Source organism: Schistocerca serialis, chromosome 4 (genome assembly GCF_023864345.2).
Source record: "Schistocerca serialis cubense isolate TAMUIC-IGC-003099 chromosome 4, iqSchSeri2.2, whole genome shotgun sequence".
Taxonomy (NCBI): Eukaryota; Metazoa; Arthropoda; class Insecta; order Orthoptera; family Acrididae; genus Schistocerca; species Schistocerca serialis.
This window is the reverse complement of record NC_064641.1, coordinates 965,152,154-965,176,623: the sequence shown is the minus strand read 5'-3', so window position 1 is coordinate 965,176,623 and position 24,470 is coordinate 965,152,154.

The window sequence follows — 24,470 nt, the reverse complement described above, 5'->3', positions numbered from 1 at the left end:
AACACTATTTTGGTAATCTCACGACCAAGTGTCATCTTCACAACACCAATAATGAACTTTCGAACAGGCCTGTGCACGGATTCATTATTAACCACTATCGCCCATCACAAATGAATGCCACTGTTATACAACATGCATGCATGCACCATCTTCCATGCGTATGGCCTCTCACCTGACCTTGCAATGCATGTGACACTTACAGCCCTAGATGAACAAACAGATATATTTCTGGTGTGCGGTAGCGCTTGTTGTCTTTTGCTCCTGTTTTTCTGTGGGATACACGTGGTTAATCAAACATGTTTAACTTTAGTCCTCACCCTTTGAAGCTTGCTCTTTCTCCTGTAGGATGCACATTTCACATTTATCACAAACTTTGTCATTACATATACTGTGATCAGACGTCTCCTGCTGTAGTAGCCCAAGGATTGTGAGTAATTGTGTCACCTGACACTTTGCACACGTTGTTCATGGTCACAGGCAGGTAAAGATTAAGTGCATATCCTCATCGTTCATAAAAGTCTAGACAAAAATCATGTGCCACATGTGATGTGCTTTGTTTGTGTGTTGAATCCAAAATGACGTATTTAAAAATTTCCTCCATAATGAGTATTAGCACCATAAAGTGGGTCCCGATCTACAGTATATTACCATTGTCATACTTCTAATCTTCTTTAGACAGGAAATTTTCAAAGTACAAAGTTAGATATGGTCATCAGCCTACCACTCTGTTGGAAGCAGACCCCTACATTACATGTCTGGAGGTTGTGGAAAATGTGGCATTTCACAATCGCACATAAATTGCTTTCTTTACAAGCCTGTTCACCTCTTAAAGTCTGTTAAGAGTTATCACCAGGAGATCCTGTATCTTCTCTGGTGTGTGTAAATTTCCTTCCATTATACAACTAACCACTTCTTTCATTCTATTTTTGTATCTTTTTCCTCTATTATCCCTTCTCTCCTTAAATTTTGGTATTTAATAACCCATCCTGCAACAATAGAAGGGGGTTTAAAATGCTTTTCATAAATATGCAAATTGACAAAACAGTTGTAGTTTGTTAGAACAACATTGAACAATTCTTTACATCTCTAACTACACAATCAGATGCGATAGCCATAATGCAACATTTTTAGACAGAGCTCTTGAATTGTTCAAGAAATATTCAGAATACTATGTTGACTAAATATATAAAATATACAAAAGTTTTAAGTCTACAAGAAGTGTAAACACACACATTATATGCGATCATAGCCAGCGAAGTTTGCTGGGAGTGCTAAAATTTTTTTGCCATGAACGAAATTCTCATTTGCAAGTAACTCACTCAGAACCAACACTGTTACAACATTTAATCACCAATAATTGCGTGGATATTCAAACACTCTCACTTAGAAACAATAGCTGATTACATGATAACAACTCAGGATCTCTTATTCGACTGCCATGCCGTGACATGCGGCTGGCGCCGTTCATAGTTAGGTGACGCTCCCGCGCTCAGCCGAGTTGCGGAGCGCCTCTATCGCCGTTTGCGCATACTGTCATGGTGGCACTGTTAAATGTCGTGGCACTGTCACAACACTTTTGCCCCCTTGAAAAAAAAAACACTCACTTCCTTGGAGATATGGACAGTGCGGAGACATTCATGGCCTCTTGTGAGGCCCCGAGAAGATCCCACGGAGAGGCACGAGAGTATGGTCGAAAATGTCCAGGACAGAAGCTCGTGCATGGAACGTGCCTCCTGGACGAGATGATGGGTGAAAACTCCGGAGCAGCATCCATAGGTGTCGTGGACCTGGGGGTGTGTTCCAGCGTGACGGGTCCCGAAAAAGGCGGCGTCGCGACTGGGGCCGGTTTCGGTGTACTCGGAAGTGGTAGCGACGTTGGCTGCATCAACACATATGGTAGATCGGCAGTAGTGACAGGACTGGCTTCTCGGGCTGGTGGAGGTGAAGGAAGGGGCGGTGGCACTGGCGTGGCCACCACTCGTGGGCACATCTGGTCATAAAGGCGATCAACCATGCCATCGTCCGTACATATTTCACAAAGCCGGTGGCCGCGAAGAGCCTTGTCCACCCCTGGAATCCATTTAGGGCGAGATCCATACCCTCGTGCCCACATGTCGGTGCCCACTGAGAATTTTCCCACACTAGGGGACACAGCACAAGGCCTGACAGGGTGAAGCAGGAGCAGTAGAGTGCGCGGTTGGCGGCCATGCAAGAGTTCAGCAGGGCTGCGATCACCCAGAAGTGTGAAGCGATAAGAACTCAGTGATTTTTCCATGAATGACACTCTGCTGCAATTTCTAAAGAATTTTTTCATCTGGCTTTTGAAAGTGCGGACAAGGCGCTCGACCTCCCGTTTTGATTGCGGATGGAAGGGCGGTGCTGTAACATGATGAATACCTTGTCCAGTACAAAAATCACCGAAGGCCTGCGAAGAGAACTGAGGGCCATTGTCCGTGACGATCGTGGATGGAAGACCTTCTAGCGCAAAGATTTTGGACAAAGCCAGCGTCGTCACCGCAGTGGTGGGCGACGGACATCAAACAACAAACGGAAACTTCGAGAAGGCGTCAATCAACAGTAGCCAATAAGTACTGAGGAAGGGGCCGGCAAAGTCAGCGTGCACCCGTCCCATGGCTGCGCCAGATCAGGCCACTGAGAGGGCATTGTACGAGGTGCAGCCAGTTGTTGAGCACACTGACTACATGCAGCAACCGTGTGGGCAATGTCCGAATCAATACCGGGCCAATAAATGTGCCTGTGGGCCAGGGACTTAGTCCGAGAAATACCCCAATGGCCTTCATGCAACAGTTTGAGAACACCTTTGCGAAGAGAGGCTGGCACCACGACCCGTGGAGATGCGCCATCCGTGGCCAGAAGAACAACACCATCATGAACAGACAGACGCAGGCGCAAGGCATGGTAGTTGCGAAGGGAATCCGATGCCCAGCCCTTGGTCCTGTCCGGCCAACCCCGTTGAACAAAACCGATCACCTGGCGCAGGACCGGGTCCCGTGCAGTAGCCGACGCGGCCTGCGAACCTGTAAGTGCAAAACCCTCAACCGCACGATGTTCTTCGTCATCAATGTGGAAACAGAGTGGTTCATCATGATCAAAAACATGGTCGGGGCCCATTGGCAATCGCGACAATGCGTCAGCGTTGGAGTGCTGGGCCGTGGGGCGATAGTGAATCTCTTAGTGAAAACGAGACAAGTATAAGGCCCAACGTTGCAGGCGGTGAGCTGCCTTATCTGGAAGCGACGCTGATGGGTTGAACAGAAAGACCAGCAGCTTGTGGTCGGTGATGAGGTGAAACTTTTTTAGAGCATAAATGATAGTGAGCGCCTCCTTTTCGATTTGAGAGTAACGCCGTTGCGCATCGTTGAGGGTCTTGGAAGCATAGGCGATGGGTCGTCCCAACCCTTCCTCATACCGATTGGCAAGAACAGACCCTAGGACATACTGTGACGCGTCAGTCACCAGAACCAAGTGCTGACCCGGACGGAATGTGGCAAGACAAGGCGCCAACTGCAAATGAGCCTTCAGGCAGACAAAATCCTGCTCACACTCATTGGACCAACAGAAAGGGACGTTTTTGCGTAACAGCTGATGCAGGGGGTGAGCTACAGCTGCCACGGATGGAATGAATTTTTGATAATAAGCAATCTTGCCTAGAAATGCCTGAAGTTCTTTGACTGTAGACGGCCGGGGTAGAGCGTTAATGGCCGCAACGTGCTGACGTAGAGGACGTATACCCTCACGGGACAAGAGGAAACCAAGATACACAATGGAGGGTTGGAAGAACTGTAACTTGAACCTCAGCCCGGCCGAATGCAAAACCCGAAACAGTGAACGCAAGTTGCGAAGGTGCTCCTCAGTGGAGGCCCCCATGACAACAATGTCATCCAGACAGTTTATGCAGCCGGGAACAGAAGCCGTGAGCTATTCCAAAAACCTCTGAAAAATGGCTGGCACGCTAGTGACGCCAAATGGTACGCCTCCGATAAGTGAAGTTTGGAAAAGAACTGGCCCCCAGCGAGCTTGGTAAATAACTCCTCAGGACGGGGAAGAGGATAAGTGTCAGTGAGGTTCTGAGCATTCACAGTGGCTTTAAAATCACTACACAATCGCAGACTCCCGTTTGGTTTAGAAACTGCCACGATTGGCGATGCCCATTCAGGAAGGAGAAGCCCTGAAGCTGTTAACCTGTCTATCTCAGCCTTGACAGGTGCACGCAATGCCAGTGGAATAGGGCGTGCCCGGAAAAACTTTGGGCGAGTTGTAGGTTTAAGACTAATGTGGGCTTCAAAATCCTTGGCACGACCCAGACCAGCAGAGAACATGGACGAAAATTCAGAACACAATCCATCCAGCTGTTGATACGGAATATCCTCAGATATGAGGTGCACATCATCATCAATGGAGAACCCGAACAACTGGAAAGCATCATAACCGAACAGGTTTTCAGTGCCCACATGATCCACCACATAAAACGTGAGGGGCCTAACAACAGACCTGTAGGCAGTGGAAGCATAAAACTGGCCATTGATAGGAATTTTCTGTTTATTATAAGTTATCAGATTTCGTGTAACTGGAGACAAGGGACGGGAGCCCAACTCAAAATATGTGCGAGAATTAATGAGAGTTATTGCAGAGCCAGTGTCCACTTGCATGCAAATGTCTTTATCCAGAACACGAACAGTAACAAACAACTTATTTGTTTGAGAAAGCACACAGTTAACATCATTGTCCGATGCCTTGTCCTCATTGACAGGAACTTTAGGGGACTGACACACAGAAGGAATGTGGCCTTTTTTCCTACACAAATTACACGTGACCCAACGTTTTGGACATGTGGCCCTCTCATGCTGTATGAAACAACGTGGACAAGAAGGAAGTATGGAATGAACCTGCTTCTGTGGTTGCTGTTTTCGCTGCAAGCATTGCGGCCCAACGCGACGTTGTTCACATGAGTGAACCACCGCCACATCTTCGTTCTCCTGTGAAACAGGCAAATTGTCCATGTTGAAAGTTGACTGTACAGCGCCTACATCACACCATGTGTCTATTTGCGCGCCAGCAGTGTGAGACACTTCAAAGGATTGAGCGATGCTTAGAACTTCTGACAACGATGGGGTTGTCCGCCGCTCATGGTCTCGCGGTAGCGTTCTCGCTCCCCGAGCACGGGGTCCCGGGTTCGATTCCCGGTGGGGTCAGGGATTTTCACCTGCCTCGAGATGACTGGGTGTTTGTGTTGTCCTCATCATTTCATCATCATCCAGTACAGTGGCGAAATTGGACTGAGTAAAGGTTGGGAAATTGTACGGGCGCTGATAACCATGCCGTTGAGCGCCCCACAAACTTCTTTATTAGGAGCAAGCTGTAGAATAGCATCCCTACCATTGAATCAGCATAAGACACATGATGAGTGTCCGTGACAAACTGACATTTCCTACTCAGACCATGTAGTTCCGCCGCCCAAGCCCGGTAAGATTGATGCAGCTGTTTATGACACCGGCAGAACACCACGCGGGCGGCAACAACATGAGTGTTTTTTCGGTAATAGTCAGACAATAAGTCACACATTTCTTGGAAGGACAGAGAAGCAGGTTCCTGCAGAGCGGCTAACTGAGATAGCAGCTGATAGATCCGTAGGGAAATCCAAGATAGAAATAACAACTTACACATAGGAGCGTCGACAATGCCGAAAGCCAAGAAGTGTTGCCGCAAACGCTTCTCATAATCCTCCCAGTCTTCAGCGGCCTCGTCGTAAGGAGGGAATGGAGGCGGAGAAGAGGAAGACAGACGATGAGTAAGCGACATCGACAACACCTGAATAGCAGCCGTCAGCTGTGTTTGTTGTTCAATGAGCGCTTGCATAAGCTGTTCCATGTCTGCCCCATCACGAACACACAAATCCACAACACAGTGAAAATATCTGACCTTGTCGCCAAAAAGTGTTATAGCCTTTAATCACCAATAATTGCGTGGATATTCAAACACTCTCACTTAGAAACAATAGCTGGCACCGTTCGTAGCTAGGTGGCGCTCCCGTGTTCAGCCGAGTTGCGGAGCGCCTCTATCGCCGTTTGTGAGTACTGTCGTGGCGGCACTGTTAAATGTCATGGCACTGTCACAACAAACACCACAAGCAGTATTACATTCCCACTCCAGATGGCAAGCATTTAAAACAGTTTGAAGTATGCTTTGTGGTTAGTATTTTCAGGAATTCAAATGTATAACCTCACCAAATGTATGGACCTGCATGATCTTCTCTACTTCAATAACGGTATACTTATAATTGCAAAAAATCGTTATCCAATTTAAGTACCACAAGGTGAATTTACAATGAGATTGCTCTTGTCTTTAAGTATCAGTTTTGTACTAGATTTCATTCAGTGATTAAAATTTACATAACTGTTTGCATTTAACAGTTATTCATTAATTTTCTTAATATTTGAAAATCTGTTTTTCAGACTTATCTCAAACCCAATATTGGAAAGCTCGTAATGAAGATGAGGAAGCTGTTGTTGTGCAGAGTTATGATAATATCGTATTAAACTTCTTTCTGTAAAGGAGTTGCCTATCAGAGGACAATTACTTTGTAGGTCCATGTATTACTTCCATTTACAAATTGCAGGAAGTGTCATCTACAGAAGTAGCAAGTGGTCTCAAAAATAATTTGAAAGCTTGGAATGGATTTAGTATATCCCTAAATCGTCCAGGTTCATCCTTCATTGTACTAATTAGGAGAATGTACTCCTTGTAATTCTTATCCTGGAGAATAACGGTCATCAGAAAAATGCAGCACATTTCTCTGCTTTGTCTGTCTTTCCACATTGGAAGTTTTCTCATGAAAGTGATTTATATTTTTCAGTCATTTCATAGATTAATTGATTTTCACCTAGCAGGCTAGTGTGCAAAGTAATCAAATGTCCTGTAATATCCAAGGCAAACCAAGGTCGGCAGCCCACTATGGATATTCTGTTTTGTGGTGATGCCTTCTTTTGAGCTTTAAAAACTGATTTATTGGGATTCTCTAGTCAAAAAAACTTTTCAGGACATTTCTGCAGCTATGCCAGCAGAGTTCACTGTGATTTGCTTTTTTGCCATACTCATCCCCAATTTGAACTATAATTTTCTGAAACTGTCATTGTGTCCAAAGTGGGATATCAGGTAACTGACTGTCAAGAATGTTTATCGCCAATGGTCATTCAGCTAGAATTAGGCTTTGTTTTTGTACAGATCACAATAAAATTTTCTGAAGCTATTTGCAGTAAATAGAGAGGGTTGACATACAAGGAATTTGTAAATACTTTACATGGTAAGGCAGTGAACATAGTGTTCATTCCACATTACGATTACTAACCTGGTGAGCACAATTAACGTACCACGCTAACAAATACAAAATATACTGATGCAGTGATTAAAGAATTATTAATTGTATGCTGACAGTGCAATTAGCTGTTATCTTGCATGCTAATAACCATTGTACATTATTCTGTTTGTGAGGGCCTATCAGTTCACAAAGTAAACAGTGGATATAGTCGATTTTACAGACTGATCTCAGCACTACTCAGATCATGAAATCTTGCAAACAGAGAAATGGGTTGTCCAATAACCAATTGTGCAGTTTTTCATTAAAAATTTGTAATGGCATGCCCCAAGCGCTTTGTGTTATTATTTGAAGAGTTTTAAAATAGTCACCTTGTGTTAGAGACACGGTGGTGTTAATCTGTATCTTGGTACGTCATCATCCACCTTCATTCTGTTGTTGTAGTACGAATTTCTACCCTAGCAGAATTTTATTTTTGCATATAGTAAACAGATATATGTGTACATATTTTCATTTACAACAGTCAATAGTCTGAGCCTGGTAAAGAGAGGACGACAGTGCTCTCTGGGACTTGTTTTACACATTATGCATTACAATCTTTCCTGAGTTCTGAGAATTTTGGCAGTGTAGGAGGGTGTGTTATCAAACGAGGAGGCCATAAGTAATATGTGATGGCAACTGTCCAAAGTATATTAGTCTCAGGAAGTCAATACTAATCATGTCTGTAAGTTTCCAAAGCAAGTAGGAGATCCTAGAAATATTTTTAATACCTGACTAACATGTTCTTCACAGTTAACATTGGATTCAATATGCATTCCTAACACTTTCACTGATCTGTTTTCTATGTCCTTGGGCAATCATAAAATAAGCTGTTTTGTTTTCTCTGGATTACAGAGTAATTTATTTGCTGAGAACCAGTGGAGGGCAGATTTGGGTGTTTCCTGTTTACTGTTATGCAAGACATAGATCTTCCGAAGTGAGGCGACCAGTGTTGTGTCATCACATAGCGTATGATTTATGTAGAGAGGAATGTCACTGATAATTACGATGAAGAAGAATGGTCCAAGTAATGTGCCCTTTTGAACACCACATAAAGGGGTGTATTTATAATACTAAATAGCAGTAATAGTTTCATATCTTTATTTTCAACTGTGACAAGCTAATTCTGGATTACATACCTCATAAAATTCTAGTTCTGTTGTTAGGATGTCAAAGGGAATGTAGACAAATTATAACACTCATTTTCTGCTACTACTGCACCATAACCTCAATGCTAGAAGCAGGTTGTAACATAAAACAATTTTGTAAAAGCAACTATGGCACAAAGCAACAGAGCAGTGTTACCCTCTGAGAGGAATTTTGTGAGTTTGACCGTGTTGTTCCTAATGGAGATGGCTCATCAGAAATGAAAGTCAGAATTACGTAAATAGTTGTATAGTAACAAACAAAATTTTGCCTAGCTATACTGTTTATAAAATAAGGGAAATGGTCGCCAGCCTAATTAGGCAAGAGAAAGATTAAAGTTCTCGTTTATAAAAGTAGGTATAAGTAATTATAATGGACAAACTCAACCTAGACTTAGCCACACGCGAGTGCAATGAACTCTGACACACATATGTTTTAAGATTGAAGCTAACAACTGGAGCAGCACAAACTATTTGCTAAATTATAAGAAATACCGAAACACCCTATTCCTTTCAGGCTTACATAAAGTGAATGGTCTTTATAACATTACTATTAACAAGCACTTCTAATACACAAGAAACACAAACACTTAGCAAACATGAATATTTAATGTTTCACAACTGCAGCTTTCTCACTTTTACCACAGCGAAACACAATACTGATCAAATTGCAAGAAACTGACTCACCTTTTAGAATTTACTACCGACAATAATGTGATCATTTGCCTTATAAGCCTCAGTCTTAAGAACTTTTAATATTGAAGTTAGCAACAGCACTTTAAATAGCAGTTTTAATAGGAAAATTATTTTGAAAAATAATATTTACTTTAACTCACTCTATTGCCACATTAACTTTAACTTTCTTTTTACTAAGTTCAAGAGGCATTAATTAGCAAAACTCTGGTCATAAATGTTCTTTCAGTAGTGACACTCAGTAATTACTTTAGTTCAAACGGAAAGGAACCTGAGAGGTGTTATGATGAGGAGAATATCAAGGTAGGTACATAAATTCAGATACAAATTACCTTATATTTCAGCACATTAGCACATCCATTAAGCTGATCCTTCACTGTACATTATTATAGTATTACATTGCAATGATTGCGCAACGTGGTGGCAACTGCATGTTGGTAGGTGGATTCGTGCACAGAATTGCTGGACTCTGTCATTTCTTGGCGGCGACGACAGATACAAATTCCAGAATAGTTCCAGCTATTTATCCATCCATCCGAGGCCTTGGAAAGAAGCAGGAAAAGCCTCTCTCTGAATCAGCACAATATGCACCTTTATAATAGCAGTGCACGGACTCGTAGCTCGTCTCCGACTCGTGGCTCGTCCCCGACCGGTAGCTCGTCCCCGACTCGTGGCTCGTCCCCGACTCGTGGCTCGTCCCCGACTGCTGGCTCGTCTCAGACTGACTATCAGTTCCACCTTTTCCACCTAGGCCAACCACAATTTGCGCGCGCTAAACAGTTCCATTCCCGAGGGGAACCATTACACCTTTTACATACAGAATAACTAAGAAACCTAAGTGAAGGTCAGCAGTTTACATAACAGCAAACAAATACATTAAATAAAACAGAACATTTTCACATATTGACACTTCTACAAACAAATTATTCACACTAAATTACAATTATATACAGTAAGTTTTGTTCCCTCCAAATGGGACAAAGATTTTAAATTACAGATACACTACTTTGCATAGAACCAAAACATGACATCAAAGTTTATATAAAGAAAGCAGTACACAATTTTATGTTATCGATTCAATCACATTTACAGAAGATCAACAATGTAACATTAAATAAAGCAAAAAAAAGCAAAATAAGTCAGTACAGCATTAGAGCTATGGTGTTACACATGCCCCATGTTTTGTTGAAGTTTCCCGTCAGGGATACTTCAAGGAAACACCCATAACACCCAAGCGGTGTTAGCTGCAAAAAAAATTATTCCATCCAACTTCAGTTGCGAGAAAAAAAAAACACACACATTACAAACATACAGTATATGCACTAAGAAATTGCTTACATTTCTTCCAAAAGATTTTCAAAATAAGAAAGTTACAGGTATTTTCATATTCACACTTGTTTAAGGAAACTAATTTTCAACATTACACAAGATATCTTTAAGCATGTTCATGTCAAACACACACAGTTCAAATAACTGACAAACAGTACACAAACTCATCTACATATAAGTAGAATAGGTAAAACCTTCAAAGTAAAATAAAGGAATAAACACATATACAATAGCACAGAACATTCTAACTTAGCAAAACAGAAGTTTGTCTCTCAATAATTTTAAAGGAATGTAAAATTTCACAGACACATAACCATATTTATGATCACGGTACATTTTACAAGGTTCAGCAATAAATGAAATATTGAAAATATCAGTTTGCATTCACATATGCACAAATATTTACACAAACAAGTATGAGAACCTTTTTCCAACTGACTCTTTAAATACCAAAGTAACTTTGCAAGGTTGTTTCAAAATAATTAACTTTAAAGCTGCTCTTCATTAATAGCAGTCCAAAATATTTGTTGCACATAAACACACTAACATATTCAGAGCCTATCTTTAATCATCACTGCTGTGTTTTAAAACAAGGCAGTCCAAAACTTTACGTTATTTCAAAAAACCTAGTATCAAAACATCTACATCCATTTAAATAAGAATGCATATATATTTTATAATAACTTTTCACTGACTTCAATAAGAATAGTCAGTTTATAACATATTGCTCAAAAAACCAAACTTAGTTCACTGCTTGCCTCAGCACTAGCAGTCCATGTTACACATTCTGCCCATTATTGGTTTGGCAGTCTTTACCTATAACATTTAGACACAAAACACAATTTAGATTGAGAACACACAAAAAAACACATTTTTAAATTGACACACTGCCCCATCCTTTAGGTTTGGCAGTTCGTGACCACTTATCAACTTCTTGCCCCACAATGGCAAGTCCTTTGGCTACTGCTCACATAGCATATTTTGTAATCCTTAGCTTCAGAATCACAGCATTCTTATTCTTTTGTCTTGTTTTGCTGCTCAACAACATACTTTTGAGCAGTTTATTGTCATCATCTCCAAGTTTTTCATCATTCTGTCACATCTTTGGTAAAATTTGCTTTAATGGTATAAAACATAAAACCTGCAACTTTGAAACAGTAATTAGACACTGGCAACAAAACCATTTCTTTTCAAATGACAACATTAGGTAACATATACATTAATCAAAAAACTTTAAATGTCATACTTGGGCTCACGTCAGGATTAAGAATTTCTTACTACTCCTTTACCATTGCTTTTTTCACACACAGTTAGGTCATTACATACATCAAGATCAGGACAATAATTTCATATCCTATTGCAAGTGATTTCTGCCAACCCTTTTTGTGGCACAAGACATATACATCTCATATCTATCTTACACACATTAGCCAGGTTCATTTCCACAGTTTTAAACAACATACAGTTTTTCAATATCATATTTATCCCTATTTTAAAAAACATTTACATTTAGTCATATTATGGCATTCATTTACCTTTTCTTTTCAGTAAGCTATTCTTTTCTCATCTATTTTTCCCTTTACTTTTCCATTACATTTTCTCTTTACAATACCCACTATGCTTCCATTATTCTTTGCCATTTTCTAGTGTATCCAATGTAATTATTTATTTACTTATCCACAAACAATACACAATATCTTACATCATTGCCACACTATTCAATACACTCTGATAGAGAAGAAGGAAAGAAGATAGTAAAAGTTCTGAATGATGAAGAGGAAGGTTGGCAGCACGAAAAGAAACGGAAGTAGTGCTAGCAACGACTCAGGTCCCTGGTGCTCGTCAGGCACCTGACAACGCAAAGAGTGCATTGCCCCCTGAGGGTTATCAACCCTCGTCTGAGGACATGTACCTTTAAGTAAACCACATAATGCAAACAGAAGCCCTTTCTGATTTTTAACTATAAGAGAAATAAATTATTATCTTTTGGAGTTCTCTGCACTCTCGTTAAGTTACTATAAGCATCATTAGTCATAAAGTTCTCAGGTTTCTCACACTACATGGCCCTGCCTTTATGATTAGACTGGCAACAGTAAGTATTCAATTGAAAATAAACATTTCCTAAGCAAAGTCAAACAGTACACTACAGTATATAAGCAACAACCTCCCACAGGCCTGAAGATCAACAGAACAATAATTCATTTCCAGGTAACACTCAGACATAATAATAATAATAATGTCATGCATTATATTAAAATTATGTACAAATACAGCAACCTGCCCCCAGTCACTTTCTTAACAAGGCAGTCTTTTATGGTTCATAAAACAGTTACTAAGTCTGGCGGCTTTTTAGGCCTCCTATCTTCTACATCTTTCACTAACCCATTCAGATCTTGCCAACATTTTGTTTCATCGGGTGGCTTTTTAGGTTTTGGAATTTCAAAGTCTTTAGCAAGGTACATCACTACTTGTTCTGCTATCATTTTAACAGGTGGTTCTTTTGGTATCTGTAAATCTATTTCTTTCATTACATTTGTTAAGGCTTGCCCCAGTATAGTATCATCTGCAGGTTCCTGCAAATTATGCCCCTGTGTTACATTACTGAATAATTCATTCGGTTTTGGCCCAGTTTCACTTTCTGTATCTTGCCTTGGAAAAATGTCACTAATTTTCTCATACCCTCTTTCAGTAAAAGTATATTCACTTTCATTTACACCTGAGAATTCATCTTCACTGGAGTCATCACTACTCTTTTCCTCACTATCAGATTCACTTAAGTACTCGACTTTTGAACAATAGGGAAAGTTATTATATTCATTCTTATCTGTATTCATATATCCTTCATCGTCTGAACTATCACTGATTTCATTTTCGTCATCAGATTCGAGCAATAAGGCAACTTTTAAACAGTGAGGCAGATTATCACTAGATGTTTCAGTCACTTCGTTTTCCGACCCATTTTCTACACAATGCACATCGTTTGGACAGTCAGTCACTTCTGTTATATCACTTTGAACGATTTCAGCCTTAACTTCATACTTAGTATAATCATCACATACTTCAATAACTTTCATTTCATTTTCTTCCATGCTGTCATTTTCAGGTAATCGTGCGAAATTCTTACTAGACCCTTCTGCATCAAAACTATTAAACAACTTTCCATCAACAATAATTTCATCTGCACTGCTCATAATGTCATGATTACTAACGTCCTCCTCTATCTCATTTTCACCTATTATTAATTGAGCACACGTCTTTTGCGTGGCGTATTCTACCTTCCTTTCCTCTTTATTCATCACAACCTCCCCCACATCTACATCTTTTACCTCATACACATCATTAGCAGTACAAATGTTCTCCTTTTCACTCGCCTTTTCTGGCTCCCTTTTATTCTTTAATAAAGTCTTTTCACACGATTCCGATACCGAGTTATCATTATCATATGACATATTAACTTTATTTTCATTTCTACATTCATCTACTACTGAAACCGGCCATCGGAAGTGTCCGATCCCGCCTCTTCTGTCTCTCTCTATGGCAGCCATCTTGTTCTGACGTCTGCCATTTGTGTCTGCTGCCAAGTGCAATGTACACTGCTCCGGCAACCACTGGCCCGAGCACGAACGGTCCCGTGACTTAGCACTGGGAACGCCACTATGTATCACTCCGCGCCCGTCTGCTATAGGCGCGCCCTTAACCTTCCTGCCCCGTAGTTTACATCTTTCCTTCTCGAATCTAATATTTGGCATCTTTTCTTTGGGCCCAAAACTGGTTTCCACGTGAATCCGGCCCGTAACACACGCGGTTTTTAGTTTTCCATTTCGTCTCTAGTTTGGGGATTCCGTGCTATGTATCCTCTGCCGCGCGTTGTATAATTTCCTCTACCTCTCGCACGACCTCTATGAATCGTGTTTACACGAAATCTATCATTTTCCTGTCGTTCAGCTTGGTCATTACTTTCTCACGAATAATTATTGTTATTATGGGTACGGTACTTGCGATTTCTTCGCCAGTGATCTTCATCCTCTACCCTTTCCAAGAACGCAGAAAAACTTCTGTGTGTACTCCCAACATATTGTTTCGAATCCTCAGGCAGTTTCTGCCAAAGCACCCAAACGATCTCAGCTTCAGTTCTTCTAGCCTTCAAATGTATCAGTTTTCTATACCATGATTCGCAGAATTCTTTCATGGTTTGCCTACCTCTGATGTCATACAACCTAGCCATTAGAAATTCACACCACAACTGGTCTTGTTTTTGTTCTGACCAGTATTCATCAATAAATTTTTGTTTGAAGGTTTCAAAAGACATCTGGTTAGTATCAATATTCAACCCCCACCTTTTTGCTTCTCCCGTTAATGCACTGATTACAACATTAATTTTTTCCTGGTCAGACAAATATTCAGGAAAATTTCCTTCGCAATTCTTTACAAAGTCTAGGGGGGTGCCATCCGTTATGCCTCTTTGCTGGGTTGAATTTTTCCTCGCCCTCTAATATTTTACTGAAAGGCATTTTTTCAGTAAAATGGGTAGGCCCGGTTTGTATTTTTCTTTCCAAGTCATACATTTTGCCTTGGATTTGTGAAGTGTTATGTTCACACTTCTTTTCACAAGTAAGAATCTGTTTGGTTAGAGCTCTGCTTGTTTCTGTTACAGATTGTTTAATCTGTGCAAATTCTGCATTACATTCGGTTTGTATTTCGGATTTAATACCGAATACCTTTTCGTCAACCTTAGTACAGACTAAAGGTTCAATTTGATCTTGAATTTTAATTACTTCAGAGTCAAATCTTTCGTTAATGTCATCAATTTGTCCTTGTACATTGGCAATATTGCCATTGATGACAGTAATTTCGCTTTTAATACTTTTAATTTCATTACTCACTGTTCCTACCCTTGAGTTGACTTCTTCAATTTGTTTACTAAGTCTGGTAATCTGCATTTCGATTTGTGCATTAATATTTTCACTGTGTGCTGCAATTTGTGCCTCAATATTGTCATTGATATTGTCATTTTGCGCTGCAATTTGTGCCTTGATTCTGTCATTTTCTGCTGCATTTTGTTGCCCCTGTGCTGCAATTTGTGCAGACAACATTTTTAACAATTCTATCATATCTGAATTCTTTTCACTTTTGTGTCCTGCTACATTTTCGTGTTCAAGTTCTACTTTCCTTTCAGTTTTTGGTGATTCAAACATATCCCTCGATTCATCAGCATAGCCACTGTCTTCGACAACATCGCCTACATTGTCTTGCTTAGTACGCGCTATACACATAGCTTTGATCTGTTTATTAACATCTGCGTGATAACGTACGTAATTTAACTCGCGCGTCATGCCATCTGCTGGTGTGCTGCCTGAACTGCTCTCGGTTGCATTCTGCTCTCGCGTCTCTACATTTATTTCTAGTTTCCTGTCCATTTTAGCTATTATTAAGTACTGATACATTTTATTTATAATTTAAACTGAACTTTCACTACTAGTTCTGTCAACTAATGTACAGGTTCATGCCGCTGGACATTTTATGTTCACTCTATGTTTGTAAAATGCTAACTACTTTTAATTTTTTCTGTCTGTAGGTGCAAACTGAACAACGTCCTGTCACGGTCGCCACGTATAACACTCCTACCTGCTACTGTTATACCATAACTCAATGCCAGAAGCAGGTTGTAACATAAAACAATTTTGTAAAAGCAACTATGGCACAAAGCAACAGAGCAGTGTTACCCTCTGAGAGGAATTTTGTGAGTTTGACCGTGTTGTTGCTAACGGAGGTGGCTTATCAGAAATGAAAGTCAGAATTACGTAAATATTTGTATAGTAACAAACAAAATTTTGCCTAGCTATACTGTTTATAAAATAAGGGAAATGGTCGCCAGCCTAATTAGGCAAGAGAAAGATTAAAGCTCTCGTTTATAAAAGTAGGTATAAGTAATTATAATGGACAAACTCAACCTAGACTTAGCCACACGTGAGTGCAATGAACTCTGACACACATATGTTTTAAGATTGAAGCTAACAACTGGAGCAGCACAAACTATTTGCTAAATTATAAGAGATACCGAAACACCCTATTACTTTCAGGCTTACATAAAGTGAATGGTCTTTATAACATTACTATTAACATGCACTTCTAATACACAAGAAACACAAACACTTAGCAAACATGAATATTTAATGTTTCACAACTGCAGCTTTCTCACTTTTACCACAGCGAAACACAATACTGATCAAATTGCAAGAAACTGACTCACCTTTTAGAATTTACTACCGACAATAATGTGATCATTTGCCTTATAAGCCTCAGTCTTAAGAACTTTTAATATTGAAGTTAGCAACAGCACTTTAAATAGCAGTTTTAATAGGAAAATTATTTTGAAAAATAATATTTACTTTAACTCACTCTATTGCCACATTAACTTTAACTTTCTTTTTACTAAGTTCAAGAGGCATTAATTAGCAAAACTCTGGTCATAAATGTTCTTTCAGTAGTGACACTCGGTAATTACTTTAGTTCAAACGGAAAGGAACCTGAGAGGTGTTATGATGAGGAGAAATTCAAGGTAGGTACATAAATTTAGATACAAATTACCTTATATTTCAGCACATTAGCACATCCATTAAGCTGATCCTTCACTGTACATTATTATAGTATTACGTTGCGATGATTGCGCAACGTGGTGGCAACTGCATGTTGGTAGGTGGATTCGTGGACAGAATTGCTGGACTCTGTCATTTCTTGGCGGCGACGACAGATACAAATTCCAGAATAGTTCCAGCTATTTATCCATCCATCCGAGGCCTTGGAAAGAAGCAGGAAAAGCCTCTCTCTCTGAATCAGCACAATATGCACCTTTATAATAGCAGTGCACGGACTCGTAGCTCGTCTCCGACTCGTGGCTCGTCCCCGACCGGTAGCTCGTCCCCGACTCGTGGCTCGTCCCCGACTCGTGGCTCGTCCCCGACTGCTGGCTCATCTCCGACTGACTATCAGTTCCACCTTTTCCACCTAGGCCAACCACAATTTGTGTGCGCTAAACAGTTCCGTTCCCGAGTGGAACCACTACACCTTTTACATACAGAATAACTAAGAAACCTAAGTGAAGGTCAGCAGTTTACATAACAGCAAACAAATACATTAAATAAAACAGAACATTTTCACATATTGACACTTCTACAAACAAATTATTCACACTAAATTACAATTATATACAGTAAGTTTTGTTCCCTCCAAATGGGACAAAGATTTTAAATTACAGATACACTACTTTGCATAGAACCAAAACATGACATCAAAGTTTATATAAAGAAAGCAGTACACAATTTTATGTTATCGATTCAATCACATTTACAGAAGATCAACAATGTAACATTAAATAAAGCAAAAAAAAAAAAACAAAAATAAATAAATAAATCCATACAGCATAAGAGCTGTGGTGTTACAAAATGCTTTGCTCATTTCATATAAGGTAAGTAATTGATATAATGGAAGGAAACATTCCACGTGGGAAAAATTATATATAAAAACAAAGATGAGGTGACTTACCGAACAAAAGCGCTGGCAGGTCGATAGACACACAAACAAACACAAACACACACACACAAAATTCAAGCTTTCGCAACAAACTGTTGCCTCATCAGGAAAGAGGGAAGGAGAGGGGAAGACAAAAGGAAGTGGGTTTTAAGGGAGAGGGTAAGGAGTCATTCCAATCCCGGGAGCGGAAAGACTTACCTTAGGGGGAAAAAAGGACAGGTATACACTCGCACACACGCACATATCCATCCACACATACAGACACAAGCAGACATATTTAAAGTAATTGGATGTATGTAAGTAAGTGAGATATCTCAGACAATTATAAGGCAAGGGTTTTTTCCCCATTTCATGTTTTGGAAAATAAAGAGTCACCTTATATTCACTGATAAAGCTATAGCTGCTAAGGTCAACATTTTTCCATTGTTTAACAGGATATATAGTGGTTGTCTTACATTTACAAATGAAGCTTTGGCTATTGAGGTCACACAGAAATTTATTTTGAAGAATTCAGGACAGAGGTGGCCAAATAAAACTCAACTTCCAACAGGTTCAAGATATCACGATATGCCGAAGTGCCTTGATAAACTATCAACGCTATGCAAAGAGTCATGTGACAAATCAGACATTGCTTGTGTAAGTGATATGCGAGAAACTATGAAACAGCTACTACAAAAATATGTTGCTCTGCATAAAATTTGACTATTTTCTGGAACGTGGGAGGAAACTGTGCCATATTGTATCATTTACAGACTCTTGTTGTATTTCATCAGGTTCAGAGTAAAAGTTCTGATACATGTATGGATACCATGTTGAAATAAAGGAGAAATGTTATCCTTCAAAAAAGTTACTGGATTCTGAAACTGGATCAATATTTTGATTGAGAGACTGTAATGATTTGATAAGTGCATTGCAAATGATAAATTCGGTCACTGTTCATGTATTAGAATTCTGTATAAAAATGTTACCAGTTTTTAATCAGCTGTTGAACATGATGCTGACATTCTGACAAAAAATGATGGAACAAATGAAATAGATCATATTAAATGCATTTGCAAGAATAAATTACAGTCTCAAGACGTGATGTAGAGCTGGTACCAATAGATGTCAGAAAATGGAAGCCGAGAGGAAGATTGACAGTTGAACTGAATCATGATATTAAATTATGTATTAGCTGTTGCTACTGCTGCTGTTACATATGATTGCAATATCTTCTGGGGCACAAGTCAGTGTTTAACAGTTGATCAAGCACAACACTATTCCTCTTCCAATCCTTCTACAGTGATATCAGCTTAGGTGAAAACTTGATTAGTACAGGCAGGGGAGTAGCGCATGGCCAGCAAATTACATTGTTTTATTGGCCAACCATTGGAATCTATCTTGCGTGCTTCAGCTTTTTAGGAACATGTAACATGTTTAAATTGCAGTTTGCCTGAATCAGTTTGTAGTCGCAATTGAGTTTTGACTGTAAAATTTTACAAGAACTCAACAAGAGTATTCATTTCTGCAGGAGAAAATGAAAGTCTAGATGAGGAACAGAGGCATACGTAAGTGTTTCATGATGCCATGTAGTTGACAGTCACTGAGACATATGATGGGAATGAAACCATGTCTCTGATGCTGGATCTCTCACCACTCTATCATTGGCAGTATCTTTGGATGCAAGACATATTGTAACATATGTCAAAATAGAAGCATAATCCTATACGTATATGCATAAAAATAGCTGTATTCTGAGATCGCAAGGTAACCACATCATCAGAAATGGCAACATATTAGGAAGAAACAGCCAAATGTGACCACGATGATATAAATTTCACAGATGTGCGATGATGATGATGAGTAAAAACTAGTGGTACCCCAGATGACAGGGTTGCTATGTGAAAAATGTATAAAGGAAATCCATCAGAAAATTAATGTAAAACTTTTTTTCTTCGTTTGTTTTATTTGTCCTTCCATTATCAAATTGTTAACAATGAACAAACGGCATGCATTTAGAATAGGTATTATATTAACTTCTGAGACAGATACTATAACAGTTTGTAATTTTGATTAGTCAGAATATCCACCCCCTTATATATAAAAGTCTTGTGTCACAGTGCCATACTCCTATGAAATGGCTCGATCAATCATAATGAAATTTTACATGTATATTTGGTACATCTGAGAATCTCTCATAATCTATTTTTCATACCCCTAAGTGATAAGAATGGTCCACCCCAAAAAAATTTTTCTTGTTTTTTGGACAGAACTTTTTATTTTTATTTTTTTTATGGTGTGGCATTACAAAATACACACAACCCTAAATTTTCACCCCTCTATCACCAACCCCCATTTTTAATAGCAATTTTAGTAATTAAATAATTTCAACCCCGGTCGATAACTGATCAATTATCACTTGATCAGTTATCCTCTCCAAATGTGTACCAATGATATTCAATAGATAGTCAATTGAAGAAAATGTACCAAAAGGCATGACTCAAATTTCCCTCTTTAAGTCAACATAACTAGACTGAGAAGTTCACCTAGGTACACGCATCATTTGCCAAACCGACATTTAGGCCTAGTGCACATGCATCGATTTTTATCATATGGAAATATATCATACAATCAAATTCTTTTAGTAGGACAAAGAAATTCCTCTGCTCTCCTTTGTTCCTCTACAAGAATTTAACTGTACAATATTTTTACTTACAATAAAAATCGATGTGTGTGGGCTTGGCCTAATTCGTAATGCTGGCGAACACGTTTCTACACAAAGTTGCTGCTATGTTTGTATGCTCATGGAAGAACTGTGTATTGGCTGCAATTGTTAAATCCAAGTGATCTACCATAGAAACGCACTTCCCCCTTAGCCTTTTCTCACTCCCTACACAGTTTTCAGTTATTATTATTGTTTGTCTCACGAGCTACCACCAACAATGGCTATTGTGTTACATGTATACACTGTATTACACATATGCATTATTCTTATAGACCAGAGATAATTTAGATGGCGAAACAAAATAACATATTATTCTTAAGACCTGCTATACCCGGTGAACTTCGTTCCGCCTCTGAAAAAACTTTATTTTTTCTCAAGAATGCCCTTGAAAACAGGGGGTTGTCTTCTAATCAGAGCTGTCTTCTGATCATGGCTGTCTTCTGATCATGTCTGTCTTCTGATCATGGCTGTCTTCTGATCAGGGCTGTCTTCTGATCAGGGCTGTCTTCTGATCAGGACTGTCTTACTATCAGGACTGTCTCCTAATTTAAATATTGGAAGTACTTTGCAAACTTTGAGGGAATTGGGAGACACTGAAGACTGTAAACAGTCCTTAAGTATGGAAGCAAATATTGTACACATCAAATCTATTGTTTTCTTTACCATGTAATTTTAGAGCCAGTAACAGCCCATACTTAAGAGTTTGATAATTCTGAGACTTCTTTTAAATATAAGAAGCTACAGTCTCAACTTCTAATGATTACTAGCAAGTGTGGTGTCCCATTTTTCTGGCAAGTAATACTCCTGATTTAGGCAGCTGATACTGTAGCGACTCTACTACTCTTCACTTATTGAAGGATAGAACCAATAGAACTATATTCCCGAGTATCTAGGATGTGGATCAAACCATCTGGCAGAAAGAAATGTGTGTCAATTTTTCCCCCTTTCCAAAAGTGCGCATATATCCATTACTAAGATAGTCATACTGCTGGCCAATATGCAATGTCCTATAACATGACTCAATGCATAGCAGCAGAGGTATTTCTTCATAGAAAATGGATCCATAGAGATGACATAACCCATCATCGTCTGCAGAACCCATTGTCCAGCTGAGGCAGGTTGCTGACGCACTGTCCTGTGTGGTCCTGATGCTTGAGCATCGCTTTTCTTCACCCTCTGTTACAGATAGTGAAGAAGTTTCTAAAAATATTGTGCTGAGTCCCCATTTCTCCCAAATAAAGGCTTTACTACCTCAAATGGTGAAGGCATCTTCCTGCCATATACTACACTATATGACAGGGTGAAAGCACAATATTGCTGTGTTCTTTTACAGTTCTAAGCTGATACAGCATATGGGAGTCACACCTCTGTCATTTGGTTGGTGTTCACCAAAAAATGTAAAATTTGGCAATTGTAAGATGAAAATGCTGCCTTCTTCCATTTGAAGGGTAGGTCTAGTCCTAAGGTTGTGAATGCTTAGCAAATTTGATAACTTTTTCATCAAATCGGACATAAAATTGATAGCTTCATCTGTTATTATTGTCAGCAACATGAAATTTCAGTAGCACCTGGTATTCCATAAATGATCAGGCAACAGCCATCCACACTATTTCAAATTGTTTGGATGCTTCTGACAAACTTTGCAGTTGATGTCTGTATAATAGGTTGAAATCGGCATGTTGTGCACACAGTATACCATCACCACCTTATCGTAGCACTGTCCGTGCGGGTGGGAGAGTTTGCGTGTTCCTGTGATGCCAAAGAGCTACACCGGTGGTAGCGTGGCTACTGGCAGGTTCAACCTAGCCGGTCAGGTCTCAGCAGAGGAGCCAGACGAACTGTGCCTCACAACGACCTACCGTCCTTTCCTCCCTTTCCCTTCCAGGCCCTTCCCTTTCACTCTTCCCTTCTGTCAGTCTCTTCATCGGTGTAGGAGGCGGGTAATATCGATAGGTAAACACTCACGGCTTCTGTACCGACGAAGCAAGGCACCTGTGATGTGCCTTAAGGGCGTATGTCAGGATACTTCCAGTGGCATATGGCCATTCACTGCATCCCCTGCCTCTTGCCAGTTGTATCGGCCCTACGATCCACTGCCAACCAGAGGCAGAGGACGAGAGAGTGGATCTGCATCTGCACAACTGCTTGTCCACTTTAAATAGCTTCACGCGCAGATGACTCCGGCAAAGTTTCAATGGACTATGAGCATTGAAAGTCCTGCGGCGATGGAGTACTGATGGTGAGGCAAGGGTTTGGTGTACCTGAACCTTAGTTGGTGCTCTGCACGTTAGGCGGTCAGACGGTGATGGTCGTTCTGGTACTCGTGAGAGACGGGAGGACTGGTTCGGCAGCTCGTCAGATGACAAAGCAGCCCTATTTAGGATCGCTCTGCTTTCCCTAATCCAGGGAGGGGCCTAGAAAAGGTGGCCTAAACATAGCCTGTCTCAACCCAGCACAAGTGGCAAACTGCGGTCACTTGTTCACTAACATATGCGGTCAAAAAAATAATAAAATAAACAGTTACCTTAAATATCTAATGATTGGAGTCTGGAACGTCCGTACTTTACAGGATAATGACCATAATCAGTGCCCAGAGAGAAAGACAGGACTTATCGCAAGGGAATTGGCTAGATATAACATCGACATTACCGCCATAAGTGAAACACATCTTAGTGACTCTGGACAGTTATGTGAACCGCTCGGAGGTTATACCTACTACTGGAGTGGAAAATCATCCACTGAAAGGGCGGAAAGTGGGGTAGGCTTTGCCATATGCAATAAATTGGTATGCTCACTAACAGAACTCCCAAAAGGTATCAGTGACAGAATAATAACACTCAGACTTCACCTGGCATCCAAGAAATATCTTCACCTGATCAATGTATACGCACCTACATTGCCATCTCCGGATCAAGAGAAGAACAAGTTCTACCAAGACCTCCGACATGTCCTTAGGGATATTCCTTCTGCAGATAAACTTCTGTTACTTGGTGATTTTAATGCTCGTGTTGGGAATGATTTCAGTGCTTGGAATGGAGTCCTCGGTCGCCATGGGATTGGAAAATGCAACTCGAATGGTTTGGATCTTCTAACTCTATGTGCCGAGTTTGAACTCTGTCTGACAAATACATATTTTCGTCTGCCTGAAAAATATAAAACGACATGGATGCATCCGCGATCTAAACACTGGCACCTTCTGGATTATGTGATAGTACGGAAAAAAGATCTTGGTGACGTACTGGTCACACGTGCAATGAGAGGCGCTCAGGGATGGACAGACCATCGACTCGTGAGGTCCAAATTAAAGATAACTTTGAAGGCACCACGCCGAGCTTCACACAAAATACCAACAAAATTGTCCTGCAAAATCTTGGCCAATGATCAGACTATGAGAGCAAAACTGGATGAAAAATTTGGTGTCGATGGCCTTTTGATATCTGAATCGGCCCCTGTAGATGAACAGTGGAGTGCATACGCTAGCAGACTGCGTGGCTGTGCTTCAGAAGTCTTGGGAAAGCCTCAGAAGAAGCACCAGGACTGGTTTGACGACTCAGATCCAGAGATCAGAAAGCTAATTAATGATTTCAGAACCTCTCTTCGCACCCCTGATGATAACAAGCGTAGAGCAGCGCATTACAATCTGAAAGTGAAGGTACGTGCTCTCAAAGACAGTTGGTGGGCAAATAAAGCAAATGAA